The sequence below is a fragment of the Gopherus evgoodei genome, chromosome 4, assembly GCF_007399415.2.
Source record: "Gopherus evgoodei ecotype Sinaloan lineage chromosome 4, rGopEvg1_v1.p, whole genome shotgun sequence".
NCBI lineage: Eukaryota > Metazoa > Chordata > Testudines > Testudinidae > Gopherus > Gopherus evgoodei.
The window spans coordinates 34,896,380-34,912,963 of record NC_044325.1 but is presented as its reverse complement, the minus strand read 5'-3'; the positions used below and the strand labels follow the sequence as shown (position 1 = coordinate 34,912,963).

The window sequence follows — 16,584 nt, the reverse complement described above, 5'->3', positions numbered from 1 at the left end:
TTTTTGTGGATATCATTTGGCCCTGGAGTGAACGCCTCGAAAAAAAAATCAGGCCCTTTGCATTTTAATGCAAATATATGTTCCTCATTAGAGCCCTAATCCTGCAAGATACTCAGTAGCAGCTGCTAACTGCTGAAAAACCTCAACTGACTTACTTGGGACTCAAGGGCAGCCAGCATCTGATAGGTGGTGACTTACATATATTATATGGTCTGATCTTTCAAGATGCACGTACACCTCCTGCATCTTCATCTCATCTGTGGAGAAAGGGGTGTTGTATCCTCTACCACAGAGTAGGGATTTAGACATTCTCTCTCTGTTATGGAATTCCAAAGAAGGATTATACCAATTCCAACAATTATATAGATGCTTTGCAATTTATCTCATTTCAACTCCCTCAGCAACAGTGACCAGGTCCCAAGTGCTAATGGCCATCATTTAAAGGTTGCTTTTAATGCACAATCAGTCAAGTCAAAAACAATCATTTTAAGGGATACTATCATATTGATTTACTTTGCATCATTGGAATGTTTTACCATAACACATGAGAAATTCATAACCAGTAAGTTAACCTTCTCCCTGTAAAGATATTCTACAGATGTAAATCATTAGTTGGGTGGGTGAGGGAAGAGGGCTTTTTTTTGTTCTTATTCGCCTCTTTTAAATTCCAAACTTTACTCATTGAACACTACTTTATTCTGAATAACTGTTTGACTCAGAAAGTAATTCAATTTTCCCACCACAATAAACAAAATCTTTTTCTGTTGATCACTTGACATCACTCATTGGTCTGGGGTCATTTGAATGTCAGATCTGGCATTCCTTGAAATACCTCCACTCTGCTATGTTTTTCCACATGCTGCTGGCATATTTTACAGTATCTTCACAGACTACCTTCTTGGAAATAATGTTAATCAGGATAATTTCTTTTCTTATTTTAAGGGGCTCTTGATTGGGTGCTTTCAAATAATCTCATAGTCAAATTTACCTTAGGATTTCCGAAGTCCTTACTACAACATGGGACAATGCTATTTAGGAGTCAGAGTGCAAGTTTAATGGCTCAAGCTAATCTCAAAGAGGGCCTATTAAACTCTAATTTGTCAGGTTTCATTACATTCAATACTTACTCCCAATGACTGTACTTTTCCTGGATCATTTTGTTCACCAGAAAATTATGTTCCTTAGTTTTGCATCCTATCCCCTCTGTTGTATTCAGAAAAATTAAAAGCTTCTATTTCTTCACTGCTACTATCTAGAACAACTGTAGTGCAAAAGAGGGGTTAAGAGTTCACTGTCAAATATATTTATCTCAAAAGTAGGTAGAATTCTCTTGCAAACAGCTACATGTCAGTGCAAAGCCAAGCTGATTCAGGGTAATACAAGCACTTTGGTAAGCCTTTTAGGTGACACTAGATCCTTCACACGCTCCCCCACCCCTCCTTCTTCATCATCATCTAATATCATTATTACCTTGATAAATTTGCAAGTTATTTTCCTTCCAAATGGATCAATTATAAAACAGTTAATCTGCACTAATGCCCAGCACAGGTTTTGGTGATTCCACTATTGTTTCAATTATTCCTTTGAGGAAAATTTGACCTTATTAAGTTAACAAAGCTTATCATTGACTCATTCAGTAGTGTGAGCTTCTTCTCAAATTCTACTTAGAATTGCAACTCATTGAAGTGATGGAGAAGTCCTACTTAGTTCCTGGTCTTTATTACATGTAACACACAGTGTTAACAATAAAGATAGCACATATATCCTCATGAGCAAGAAAATACCTTTCTTTTATGAGTGAGTTTGGTGAGTACTAAAAGTTTCTGTTGGACTAAAGACCTGGAAAGAGGCTTAACTCCAATATCGTCTAACCTGATAACAATAACAAGCCCTGCTTTAGATTTGCTATAGCAAGGGAGTTGCTTCCCAGAAAGGATGGAAGGCAGAGAGGTAGAAGTTACATGAGGAACCCATCCAGCTTCCAAGGGCTAGTCTTTGTGCAGGCAATTCTAGCTGATCTGTAAGATGAAGCAATATTGATCGATGTTCAAAAATGAACTTGTCATATATTTTCAGCTGTCTCTGGGGATTTGGCATAGCAGCCCATAAAGGATGCAGAGTGTGAGGATGAGAAAGCCCCAGGCAGAAAGAGGGTGGCCACAAAAGAATAACAAGAGCAAAATATATGATCTTCTAGTTGCTGCTTGTGTAGCTTGCCTGCTATATCTTGACATCTCTTCAGTACAAGATAAAAGTGCCAAGATAATGTAGGGTGGGTGCTTTATAAATAGATACGTTAGATTAGCTAGAATATTGACCAAGAATGATTCAGTCCAAAGCATTTTGAGATCCTTTTTTAAAGGCACTATATAGTGTAAGTTAATTTGATTATGAATGCCTAAGGTTTAATTTTTAAGCTCTTTATCATCTCATCTCCCACAATTATTTAACATAAACCCCTGCCATCTACACTAAGCAAGTGTTTACAAAGGTCAGATCTTTGTAGGCAACCTCATTGAAAGGAAGTACATTTGGTAAGAGGCTCACACTTTTAGGCTTATGCCTGCGTTTAAATTTTTTCTGAACCTACCTAATTTAGGTACCCATGAAGTGTCTGTCACAGTAGCATATAAGCATTAGACCACAGGGAAATGTGTTCTTTTTATCACCTATCACTATTTTAATATTGCAGTCTGGCCCTGGACAAGCTGTTCTGTTTTCATCAGCCCTTGAGATCAGTAACTATGGCCCTCTTGCGTGGGGCAGTTAGTGTAGGTCCAAAATAAACAGAGAAAAACTTTGCTCTGTAAAAACTTGTGTGAATTCTAATCGGGTTTAGAGTCAATATTTTATTTTTCTACATTTCCAACAGACATAAGTTATGCATGTGCAGTTATTTCAGTTCACACGTGATTCAGATCTACATATTCCTATATTGTACTTATCTGATGTTACTTTAAGAATGCAGTTAAGGCTGTCTAGTAGAAAATGGGCCCAATCAAAAGAACTGGATCCAAAAACTTCTGAAGCTTGGCAACGTCCAGACCTGAATCCGAGCTTTGTAGTTTGGTCTTTCTCTAAACCTCTTACCAGGCCAAAACAAATGCAGTAAGTACCCCCTATTATTTCTACCTGTCATACTCATTACCAATTTAACAAACCATTTCAGTGAAACATCTTCTGCTTTCTTTGAACACAGAACCAGTTATATCCTGCAATATCTGTTAAAACAATTCAACTGTCCCTATGGCTCTTTATTAAGGGTTTGATCCTCCATGCTTACTCACAAGAGTAAGGGCTTACTCACACTGAGCCCTAACTGATGAGAAAGCCAAGTTGCTCTAAAAGCATCACAGTGAGATAGAGCAAACTTTGGAATGCCCTCCCTGATCACATTTGTGACTCAGACACTTGAGAAATGCAAATCACTTTGAAAGCTGGTGCTCAGTACCAACCAATTGAGACCAAGCGCATGCATTTTTTTAAAAAATGGAACATCAAAAGTAGCAGGATGGCTTATATTGACATATGGGTTCCACTTTGCTAGACATGCTGGACCAAAGTCATCCCTGGAATAACTCCATCATCTTCAACAATGGGATAAATTTGGCCCCATATGCCGAGAGCAGCTGGGGATTACAATTGTTTTCCTCTTTTCATCCATATTTGAGTGTGTTGGGTATGTTTTTATGTTTGCAACGCAATCTTGCGCTATTTTGTGCATGTGAGATATGAGGCATGCAATTAATATTGGAGTACATGGCTCTGGAATGATTTTACAGTCATCCATAGCACATAATTAAATTTAAAGTAAAACAGAATAAAACATACTATAAATATTGTGTAAAGAAATAAGTTGGAGACTATTTTGTTATCAGATGCTCAGCAATCTGTTCAACTGGCTTTCCAGCTTACTAAACACGGCATCAGACTCCATTTTGAATGTGAAATTATGTTGTCTTTACACAGCTTCTCATATAATCTATTGTATTCATATAGAAAGACACAAAGCTCAGAAATGCCATTTCATATTCAAAACAATTTGCTATAGGCAACTACATCATTACTTTATACAAATAAATTTACATAAATTATGATTAGAATGTTTTATCTTAGCAACTTTATTTTGCTCCCAGAACACACATTAAATGCAAGCTTAAAGCAGAATATTTTAGAGAGAGTTATTCCTGAACTGTTTATGAGACAGGAATAGACGTTTCCATCTAATTTTTCATTCATAATGTAATTTTTTTAGTTTTCTTTGAACATTTAAAAACCACATGTATAATTTGCAGGGATTTTCCTTGAAGAGAGCAATAGAATAGATGACTCTGCCACAATCTGTTCATTCATCAATTAGTGTTTCCTTTGACTCACTGTGCATTATGTTTTAAACACTCATTAGGAAAGGCCAAGAATGACAGTAAGTCCCACTTGCTGCCTGACATTATTATTTTAGAAGCAAATTGTTGTTGTTAAACAAAATTTGCAAATAAAGTAATTGGAAATCTACTTCTAGTAAATATTCCTGTGTCTAGATTAATTGCACAGAGTAAGTCCTCCCCCATTTTATATATACCATATATACCGAGAGAGAGAAACAGAAAGAGAGAGAGAGACGTATTATTGTTAGTATTATGTGATTAGAAATGAATGAATTCAAAATATGACTGACTCACACTTTGAAATGAATAACATTGGGTATAAAACCATAGGGCCCAATTGACAAATCATCGTCCCTCAGGCCAAAGTCCTGCTCTCTCTCTGTGGCTGCTAAGGGCTCCTGATATACTAGCCTACCATACACAATTTCCACTGTAAGATTTGTCCTTTGTGTGCGGTGGGCTAGTGTAAGATTGCTAAAGTCTGCCTTGGGGTTCAAAGATCCCAGGTGTGTCTGAGACTCCAGCTTCAAATAGGCTCGCTCCTATCCCTGCCGAGGGATTTAGGGTGTAGGCAGAAGAGCAGGAATGGGGCTGAAGACCCTGCCATTACACAGAACCATCACTCACAGCCCTCCCTATCGTGGAGGGGTAAAGCAGCAGCAGATGCAGTAATGGTCGCAGAGTGGTTAGGCCACTACTCTACAACCTCTGAGAGATTCCTGCCCACTCCTGCCATGGAAGCACCTCAACCAAGCTCCAGTTCTCAGGGAAACAACCAAAGCAGGGACTGTTGCATTGAAATGCCAGCCAGGCCTACCCCTTCCTGTAATCACCTCCCTAGACTCAGAACTGTGCAGGGGACACCCTCTCCCCCAACTCTGGGAGCACTAGGATCCAGGTGATGTCTCTCCCCTGCACTATGTGGGCTTGAGAGAAAGTTGCAAAGAGGAGCCATCCAGACTCCAACCAGTAAGAACAGAAGTAGCCAAAGCAGAGACCTTTGGTCCTTTAGAGAATGTTCTAGAATTCAGACTGGACTTTTCGTACCATATGCTGACAGACTGTTTGCTCCATTTCTCCCCTCCCCCTCATCTCTTCACCTCAGCATCACTCTTCTTACCCTCTTCTCCCCTTCCCTGTCCCACCCACACCCTTCCTTTCAATGGCCCCTCTCCCTTCCCTATAGCTGATCCCCTCCCAATTAAACACACTAAAAGAAAGAAAGAAAATTGTGGCACTAACATGTCATGTGCTGCCATCCCATGGTTCACTCTGCCTGTGTGTCAACCTCCCATCCACAACCTGTGTCTGTTTTGTCTATTTAGATTATAAAATCTTTGGGGCAGAGACTGTGTGACTCAGGCACCCCCCAGGGATATCCTGTTATGAGTCTATGCCCAAGGATTTGCCTAGGCATGCCCGGAAGGGGACATTTCCCCTGCGATAGCCATTTTAGTGATATTTCATCCAAGGGGATCATGTATGGTCTCTGCCGAAAGCTAACAACTCACTAGTTGTCATTGTTATTGTAGAACGTACGTGTGGAGAATTTTAAGAGTTATGTAACATGTAGAATATTGTGTCCCAAAGTTGTTGGAGGTGAAACTGGTCACCTGCAGCAGGGTGGTTGACATTTTTCGACCCAGCCTAGCCAAACGTTGACAGTGGAGACAAGGTGTGGGTGTAGGTCTTTACAAAGCACAAAAGAGCCCAAGAAAAAGACCATGAATAGTGAGACCATCAGGATGAATTGAATTTAATGAAACATCCAAGTTATGAAAAGGAACAAAAGGTCTGGCACTGTATAAAAGGATAAAGAAAGGGCACAAGAAAGATAGTATGAAGGCAACGCTATCCCAGCATGAGTGTCTCATGAAAAGTGGATCCCAGCTCTCTTGACTGGACAAGCGCTGAATGGACTGACTATTGGGTAAGAAATACCTTATCAGAGTGGAAAGGACCTTGCTAAGAAGTATAGGCTCTCGATTGCATTTTATATTTGTCTTTTATACATTTCCAAACCTTATACTTGCTTCTATTTGAATCTTAACTTATGCTTTGTCAAATAAACATCTATCTGGTTTTACTGTAAACACGACTAAGTGCTGTATGCTAAAGAGAATGTTGAACTAAGGTGAAGCTAGTGAATGGGGGGCGCTGCTTCCATGGAGGCAGCAAATCTGTGTGCAGTGTGGGTGTCCAGAAGTCAAGGGACTGGGCACTCAAATGTAATGAAGTAGGATGTACAGACAGGCTGGTGGGACCTAAGCCCTGGGACCACTGTAGAACTCTGGGAGCTAACTATTTCCATAGATTTAGCAAGAGGTTATCTGTGCTCTGTCCCAAAGACTCACATAGGGAACTTAGGGGCTGGGGTGTGCAAATTCCCAGCCTGTGGAGTCAAAGAACTGGGCTTGTGGAGCCTGGAGTCGGGGGCTTGTGTTACCAGCAGCCAACAGTCTGGGGCAAGTTTCCCCTGGCAGGCATACAAAAGGCTCCCTTGAACTGTAAGCAAGCTGTAGTGATTCACCCTGTATCCTTTGGTAGCCCTGAAAGTGTCACAGACAGTCTGCTACTCTGTGTTTGCACAGTGCCTAGCTCAATGGGGTCCTCATCCATGGCTAGGTTCCTAGGCGCTATGGGAACACAAATAATAATTAATTCTGATAATAACTGTGCCCTAATGGCTCCTTCCATCCGGGCCTATTCCAAGTCAGTACAGAGACTCCTGCCACAACATAGCCACGTCTTAATGCCTGAATAGTTCCACTGTAGGACTTACGTGGTGCACTGGCTCTTGCATGGACTCTCCACACTTGGCTTAATTTCACCCTTGGGGAAGAAGTAAAGGCACTACATCTCCTTGCACTTTAGAATGCTTTCCAATTAAAATCCATGTTTTAAAAAGTGATGCATAACAGTCAGCACCCCAGATTCCTCCTCCCTCCAACACTCACCAACCACATTCAGAGCTATTTGCATCTCTTCTCCCATGAGCCCTCCTTCCCCACTTCATTGTGATCAGCTGCAGTGTCAATTCATTCCTATAATTCCCTTCTCAGGAAAAACTGAACCCCGAGCAAATGTGTAGAGCCAAGATAAAGACCTCTGGAAATAGGGGAACTCTGACAAGACGTTTTTCAACTGCTTTGCTATACTCAGTCACATTTGTCTAGAAATGTACAACCAGCATTTCCCTAGCAAGCACAGCTACCAAACTTTTTATACAAGATACTGACCAACTTAGAACCATCCCCTCCTACAACTCATTCACAACACACAAGACTTTGGCTTGTTAGACTTAATTTGCTGTACAGTGCATGTATCCTTTTGTAAAAAATACTTTAAACCCACAGGCAAGATCACAAAATACCAACGCAGTGAAGTAAACTGTTAGACCATGTTAACTCTGCAATTTCTCAACCTGGAGTGCCTTTGCTCATCAGCACACACTGGGAAGAAAAGAAAACAGAAAGATGGCGGCACTAACTGAGAGACATTCTCTTGCTAAGCTGTATATTGTGGAAGCTTTGATGACGACAACTTTTACAGCACACCTTTTCCTGCAGATATTCGGGAACATGGCCTGCCCCTTCTGCGCTCATTCCACTTGAACTTGCTGCTCTAGGTACTTCTGTTGTCTATAAGACTTGCTGTCAGTTAGCGATCAACATAAATGAACATCTAATTCCGTCACCAAGAGTGCAGTAAGAGCAATATAGACGCATCTGAGCTTTTCCTAGTTTCATAGAGTTTAAGACCAAAAGGGACCATTGTAATCATCTAGTCTGACTTCCTGTATAGCACAGGACATTAATTTTCACCCAGATTCCCCTATGTTGAGCCCAAAGACTTCAGTTAAACTAAAGCATTTCAGTCCACAGGAGACTAAACTATTGTGTGCCAGGGACAGAGAATGGGAGAGACTGAGGTGACCCCGATGCCTCAGCCCCTGCAATGGCAGTAACTGATTAGGTGGGAAGTGCCCAGATGATGCCAGCAGGGGAACCACACCCTGTGCTGCTGAGGAAGGAGGAAAACTCCCAATGTCGCTACCAGTCTGGTGTGGGGGAGGGAATTCTTTCCCAACCCCAAATCTGGCAATCAGCATATGTGAGCAAGACACATTAGCCAGGCATATAGGAAGATAATTCTTTGCACCACTTCAGAGCACCAGTCCACACTATCTGGTATTCCATCTCCAGCTGTGGCCAATCCCTGATACTGTAGAGGAAGGTGAAAAAAAACCAACTCAGACTACATCTGGCCAATTGTGCATGGGGAGAAAAATTATTTCTGATTCTTGCAGGCAATAGGCAGAAGCCCTAAAGCATGAGGAGATTTTATTATAGTCATCATCTCACTGGAGATCTACAAATGTTAAGAACACAGGCAATCCTCTCCTTCCCATGGCCCATGAAGACAGGGGAGAATCAATGGGGACTAGGATTCAGAGAGCAGACAAGTTCAGATCTAGATTAGAATCCAAATATAAACAAAGCCAGAGTCTGAGAGTGTTTGGATTCCATGTTTGTTGCAGGGACAAGGTTCACCTGTGCAGTCTGGAGCTAAAATCCAGATCTGAAGTTTGTGAGGTGTGCATAGGGAGGGGCTGTTGAATTCTGTGTTCCACTTTGGAACCAGCACTACTTGATATTAATAGAGATAGACTTTGTGCTAAAAACTGAGAGGGGCCACATAGCAGTTGGAATCCCTGAGAGGACTTGCGGTTGGACCCATGAAGAGGGCATAATGCCCCTGGTCACTAGGGAGCAGAACTGCGGTGCACCTTCACTCGCCCCAGCCCTTTTCAGGCACCCACCACCCATTAGGGTGTGAGAACAGAGCAGGGATTACACTTCTCATAAGGATTCTAGCTGAAGCTTGTGTGATGGCACAAGGGGAAGTAGGTGAGTAAATCTCTTTGCATACCCCCTACTAGTCATTTAGAGGCTGACCAGCATATCGCTCACTAGCATATTCTAGGAAATTGCTTAAAATGTAGGCAGTTTCTATCCCATAACCATGGTGATATTATGTGAATAGTAAATAACTGACTACTGGGGAACTCACTGAAGCCTCAGTAATACAGCCACGGAAGATGGCAATAATTTATCATCTCTGCAGAAGTTTAATCCCAGATGCACCATTTACTAATTTATTTCCATATGTACCTGGCAGAGAGATTAATCAGCCATCTCTCTCTGAAACCAGGATTGCACTTTATCCCTTTAGTAAGCAAGAGAAAACAAATGCACACAGCAAAATAAGAGTTCCACTTAAAGGGACTCTGTCAACCTTAATGTTGTTTTTTTACTTAACAGCATCTTCTTAAAAATTTAATACCAAAATCTGTTTTTACATCAAAGTGTCTCTCCATTTACTTGTGGCTTTGCCAATATTTGGGAAAATGGATGCAGAGGTTTTGAGGGGAGCTTCATGGGCCAGCTGTGGGAGAGAGTGTGGACTATTGGATGGCACACTGGACTGGGGCTCAAAAGATCTGGGTTCTGTTCCACTGTCCTGTTAGGTGACCTTGAGCAAGCCACTTCCCCGTTCCATGCCTCAGTTTCCTAATCTGTAAAATGGGGATGATATTTAGCTTTGTCAAATATTGTCCTTTTAAAGGAGGGTGCTATGTTTCCAAAGCAATGCCTGAGCACTTTGGGGCCACACTGATACAAGATGATAATAATAATACTTAGCTCTTATGAAGTGATTTTCATCAGCAGATTTCAAAGCACATTACAAAGAGCTAATGTCTGCTACTGTGTTTCTTCAGTGATGTGATTATTAATATATTGTTAAGGTTACTTCTGGTGCCCTTTGAGGATTAGTTTAAAGTCCACTATTGATTTTAATGAAATGCCAATAATATTAGTATTAAACATAATTAGTCATATTAGATTGTTTGACAATGACTGTTTTATATACAGTATAGTCATTTCAGAAGAGAATAGTTTCAGATAGAGTTAAATAAAGAATCAATTGGAGTTTGAAATGGAACGAGACCAAATAACTAGGAGGCAGCATGGTCCAATGGCTAGTGTGAAGAGACTGAGGGTTCTAGATCTAGTGCCACAGACTTTGTATGACCTTGTGTCAGTCACTTAACCACTCTGTGCCTCAGTTTCCCCCACTGTAAGATGAGGATACTATTTACCCACCTTAGTAAAGCACTTTGATATTGCTGGAGAAATATGTCCAAAATATTAATAAAAGTACAAAAAACAATAAAAATGACTGCTAAATATAAAGTCTGTTATGAATGTCAGTATTACAGTAGTAGCTATAATCTGATATAAGTCAAGGTATATAAATATTTCGAAGTGCTACTGACAGACGATTTACACTAGAATAGGCATGCTGAATATGTCGATTTGATAATCAGATCATTCAGGAGTTGGCATATTCTACTTTTGTTCATTTCTTTATAGAATAAGATTCTCCTTGTTGGCCTCCTCAAAAATTATATTTAAGTAATATAATGAAGTCTATTGATAGACAAGTTATTAGGTTTCTCACCAAAAGGTAAACTACAATGGAATCAATTACTCAAATCAAGGGTGCATTTGGTTTCCTTACTCCGCCATTGCTCCATCCTGAGGCCCCACCCCTACTCTGTCCCTTCCCCCAAGGCCCTGCCTTCATTCCATCCCTTCCTGTCCCCACTCTGCCCCCTTCCCTAAGGCCCCCCACCCACCCACCACTCTCTGTTCTCCGTCCTCCTCTGAGCACCTTCCGCCAGCCACCAGCCAGCTGATCAGTGACCAGACCCAGGGACGCCAAACAGCAGGGGCTGGTGGCTGCTGAGCACCCCCTATTTTTTTTCAGGGGTTCTTGAGCCCTGGAGCACCCATGGAGTCGGCACCTATTTTAGCATTGTCCACACTGTGGTTCAAAACATACTAGGTACACAGTTGTGTCAAAATTAATATGCTTAGAATCATAGGGCACATTCTCACAACACATCATCAGAGTAACTCCATGGTGTCAATGAAAGCAGAATTTGGTTCATAGGCTACATACAATAAGAGTATTTCCACAAATGACAAACAAGCCTAATTCCATGTGTCTGTATTCTGGGTTTTGCAAATCTGCAGGACTCTCAGGGTCAAGAGGCGTTAGGTTCATTGTACTTCCAAAGGTGCTGCATAAGAACATGCATTTCGGACTCATGCACTGACATGTTGACCGCAAACAAGAAAAAAGCCATTGTCACTAAAATGCCATTATGAAACAGCCTTCTCAGGACCGCATATTTTTTGATCTATTTGACCATAACCAGTTTTCTAGAGAGTATGCAGGTGGGCAAATGCTAGCGAGTTCAGTAACCAAAACAGTGACAAAAGTCTTACTCCCTTCAGTGGGACGGGATCAAGCCCCACAGTTGACTACTAAAGAATTATAATAATCAAGGATGCATACTTGGCCGTTGGAAGCAATAAAAGACTAGATTCTGCCTTGGCCTAATATGGCCATCCAGAGGAGTCATTCCCCAAAGGCAGCACTGGGTATAAGGGAAGAGCAAGGGATACATCTCTGATACTCACCCCCAAAAGCAAGTAAGCAGGGAGGGAGTAATGGGGAGTGAATGAAATCATGTCTCTGCCCCTACAGACTGGTCAGCACAGTTACCCAAATGTGTGGTAAGGATAAGGAAAGCACACAGCACCCTTTTAAAGGCTTTCGCAAAATACTCCTCCCTTCTCAGTGGTTTGAGCATTGGCCTCCTAAACCCAGGGTTGTGAGTTCAATCCTTGAGGGGGCCATTGAGGGATCTGGGGCAAAAATCAGGGACAGTACTTGGTCCTGCTGTGAAGGCAGGGGACTGGACTTAATGACCTTTCAAGGTCCCTTCCAGTTCCATGAGATAGGTATATCCCCAGTGCAAGAGGGAACCCTCGATGAAACTGCATTAGAAGGGTGTCTTTGAGGCACACAGACTCTCAGAGCTCTCCCTGGTGACACCCATTACTCAGGAATGTGGCTAAAGGCAAAATCTATCCAACAGTAAGTACATAGTAAATCTGTAGCAAACAGACATTGTATGTAATCACTCCTCTCCCTATAACAATAATCACAGAAAAGTTGTTTGGAGTGCATCACTTAGCAATCCATTTTGGTGGACATCAAGTTGGTAGAAAACATATACTTCCTAGAGAAACAAAGATTAAACAGAGTTAGTCTACAGTTTTATACTCTCTAATTGCTTCCCTAACAGTCAAAATGGTAAGTTAAAGATATAATTTTCCACTGATTAATAACAGACATAACATATTCTGACATTAAAAGAATCAATATAAAAGCAGGACTGCCAAGCACTTAAATAAGTTTGTAGTGTTAATGTAACAGCTAAAATCTGTGCCTCTAACACCTGCTCTAATAAACAGATACAAAAGATTTTTTTTTCTGATCAGTATACATTTGTATGTTATACATTGCCACCTCCCAAATTCCAGTTCAATCAGTAACATGCTTCTCAAGTGTATATCACTTCTAAAAAAACCTGAAGTAATATATACATAACCTAGTATATGACTTGGTGGCATAAAATAAACCTAGATGCCAATAAAAAGTAACAGAAAATGTCAAAGACAAACCAGGGTCATCTAACGTATACAGTACAGTACAGGGAACTGATATTTACAAGAGCTTTCAGAAAAGACAATGGAGTCCCAAATTTTCTCTAATTGCACTAATAATCAGCTCACCTGATCTATCTCATTTACAACTGTCTTTTCAATGAGACATTAAAGGATTAGTTGCTGTAAAGTCCAAAGTACTTTAAGATTCAGAAATAAATAAGATTTTGTTTTAAGACTCAGCTATTTACAGCCTCTGTATGACAGCAAAACCCAGCCCTCCAGTGACCACACACTTCTTAGAGATTTCCTTGGAAAGGTATTTTCCTTCTCTTTATTCAGCCACGTTTATTTACATTCAATCATATTGACCAAATAAATGAAAACTGCTTAAACGGCCTCCTATAACTTTTCAACTTTGACCATACATTCCAATGTCCAAGTGGAATGCTGCAAACACTTACCCTATTGATTAGATGAACTCGTACAAATGAATATGCATTTGAATCCAGAGCGATATTTTAAATTCTTTTACACTTACTTAGTCTAGTGTGTGCTGCCTGCCCACTGATGCGATATCAGAAACCTGCAAGCTACTATTTCTGCAACTGTGTCACTGTAGATAGTCTGAAACATGTACGTAGCTGTTGCCATGGAAACAAACACAGCTAGGGTAGAGTGCCAAGCTGTGTTAATTCCTTCAGCCATGAACCCCAGGGGAACACTAACATTCATCTTCATTCTCCTTTTGTCTCTCACTGCTTTCATATTTTTTTTCACATTATCAAATGATGGACTAAATACATATGGCAACACCAGAAAATACCACTGTTGAACAATACAAACCCCATGCTTTATATGAGAGCATCACCAGTACCTACGCCCTGCAAAAACTTCACTTGGGAGGATGGATAACTTCACTTTTTTTGGCTAGGGTAAGACAAAGGGACAAGAATAATGCAGAACACAGTTGCAGAGAAGGGTTTTAGCCTAACAGAACAGCCGTCATGTTGCGCCTGGAGATGCTATAGTCATCTGTTCTGGGCCAGGCAAGAACTTTCTAAAGTGAAACCAAGATATCGGCTCCTCTCTTCTCCTCCCCCTCTCCAAAGTTGTAGTAAACAAGGAGAAGCATGATCTAGTAGTTAAAGCACAGGCTGGCAACCATGTGCCAACTTCCTGTATGACTTTGGGCAAGTCGTTGCATTTCACTGCGCTAAAGCTTACCCGTCTGTGAAGCTGGGATAATATTTCCTGACTTCACTGGGGTGTGCTGAGGTGTCATTCTTTGTGTTAAAGTGCTTTGAGATCCTTAAATGGGGGTGGGGCGGTAGAAGTACAAAGACTTATTGTGTTATAAATGCTTACGAACTGATGTAAATTGTAATTAGGTAGAGGCACTTGACAAGGCCGGGCGTTCTCTGGAGCCAATTTCTCCTTGCCGTTGAGCAGCAGCCTTCACAGATTAGAAGCACCTAATAATGGGGTTCAAACTGAACTTTGGCCCATATGCTTCCCTGCTAGTGGGAAAACTGCACAGCAACAGTCTGGAAAACAGCATGAAGGCCTAGAGGTAGGCAGGGATCAGTGCAAGGAGGCACTTCCCCACTTACCACCACATAAGGAGCAATGTAAAACCAATAGCCAAGATGCCACTGTCTCAGTGCCCCAACTGCACTCTGCCACTCCCAGAAGGAGCGACACTGAACATGTGGGGAGCATTCACTCTTGTCTGAGTTTAACTTTGTGTCAGTCCCAGTTTTGGGGAAAGGGGAACATTCTACTTAGTGTGGCTCCTCCCCATTACCTCTGGCCCTGCCCACATTTTCCACACTGCCCCAGACTGCATGGTTATTTGACAGAGGTGGAAAGGTGACTTTGCCTAGAAGAATGTATCACGATAGGCCATTTATCTCCCCCACAAGGCTCCACCCCAGATTTCTCTTTGGCTTTTCCCCTTCTAAACAGCATAGCTGGCTTGGGGACTACATGGGCCAGTATTCATACTCACAGAACCCTCTCTGCTTCTTCTGTTTGCCCCAAATTCCAATACCAGCTCCCAAATTTACCAGGTGATGAGTTCTGAATATTTCAGGTTTCCCCGTTAAACATAATAAATGGCAGGCCTTCACTACTGGGAGCTCACAAGGGGCAATGTCAGGACTAAGGGAGAAGTTTTTCTTTAGTGATTGCTGTATATACCCACATGAGGAGACATAACTCACCTGTAAAGATTTAGTTACACCCCACTGCTGGTCTGGATGGAATTCACTTGCTTTTTCTTGCATTAAACACGCATACAGTGAATGTGTTCCTCCATCTCAATCATCTTTGTCATGGTTTGCCAGCAGAGACACCCAATACATTTTTAATAGCTAGATGTCAAGGGCCAAATCTGTTACTCACTCAAAACTCCCATGGACATCAGTGAGCAGGATTTGGCCTCAAAAAATTAACTGGCCCCAATGAGTCCCTAAAGTCTGCATATGGGGAGAACCTTAAGCCACTGCTGCAGACAAGGGTGTCAGCCACCTCCGCAGCAGCAGCACCCCTTCCCCATGACTCTGTAGATGGTTCTTGAGCGGTTCTTGGATCTGTGCCTGGCAAGGGAACAGGCAGTGGATAAGTCAGAACAGTAGCTGATCATCATATTCCCACTGTTCCTGCAAAACTCAGGATGGAAATGCAACACAGTCTGAGGCTCTACTGACTTCTGAGTCCCTTCTCCCACCCCCATCCTCTTCTGCATTGAGAATTTTCCTTTAAGAAGAGTGCTGGGGATCACCATGATCTGCAGAAGTCCTGGCAGCTGCAGTGCCAGGGAGGCATAAGGCAGAGTGTGTACAGAAGCACTGGGCCTTTGGGTAGATGGCCTGCTTCCCACTGATGTCACGAATTCCATGTGGACCTCAGGAGTTTTGAAAAACAATTAGAGAGATTTCCTCTCTGTTAGTCCCTTCCCCCTGGTTTTCTAATAGAGTGGGAGAGGGACATTTGGGTCCTCCTGAGTTTTGATGGCTTAATAAGAGGGACCCAACTGAACACAAATCTTGAATCAGATATAGATGTGAAAGTCCAATTTCCCCTTTAAGTGTTTAACTACCCAGAACTAATAAACACTGGGCCAGTAACGGGATCACTGCCGCCATATATGGGTGAGAGGCATTCATCTGATTTCTTTGACATTGCAGTGTCATGGTAAGAAAGAACACATTTTAAAGCCCGGTCTCTGGATCAAGAGGGATGTTACTAGAAGATTACACTATAAATCTAATCCCTTATCCCCAATACTCAACAGTTTGGCGTTTGAACCAGACTTTCATCAAAGAAACTGACATTGGAGTATTAGGCAATTTGGTCAATTGATAGTGAATGAGGCAGTCATGTCTATCAATCTTCTCAAAGGCAGACAGGTGACTGCTCCTGTCAGTTTCTTCAAATGAGACATTCTATTTTAAGTTCTCAAACAGTTCATTCATCTTTTCACCGGGGTGCATGTTGGTAAAAGCTTCTTACATCTTCCATGATGCCAGTACAAATTTTCTGCTACCTGAAAGTACCTATTTTAGGTACTTGTATGGTTCCCATCACCATATTATCTGAAAACCTCATAA

The 16,584-nt window shown here is 41.6% G+C and overlaps 1 protein-coding gene across 3 annotated transcripts in view; it reads right to left on the bottom strand.

Annotated features, from left to right (window-relative positions):
- FOXN3 (forkhead box N3) overlaps window positions 1-16,584 on the bottom strand; it is a 333,675-nt gene that overhangs the window by 238,257 nt on the left and 78,834 nt on the right. Inside the window, exon 1 of one of the 3 annotated variants that reach the window (XM_030558953.1) lies at window positions 13,512-13,532. The exons of 1 other annotated variant lie outside the window; for it this stretch is intronic. The gene's annotated coding sequence lies outside the window, so the exon portion shown is untranslated. Of the gene's footprint in view, window positions 1-13,434; window positions 13,533-16,584 lie in introns of those variants that run through there. One more of the 3 variants, XM_030558950.1, reaches the window with a different exon arrangement.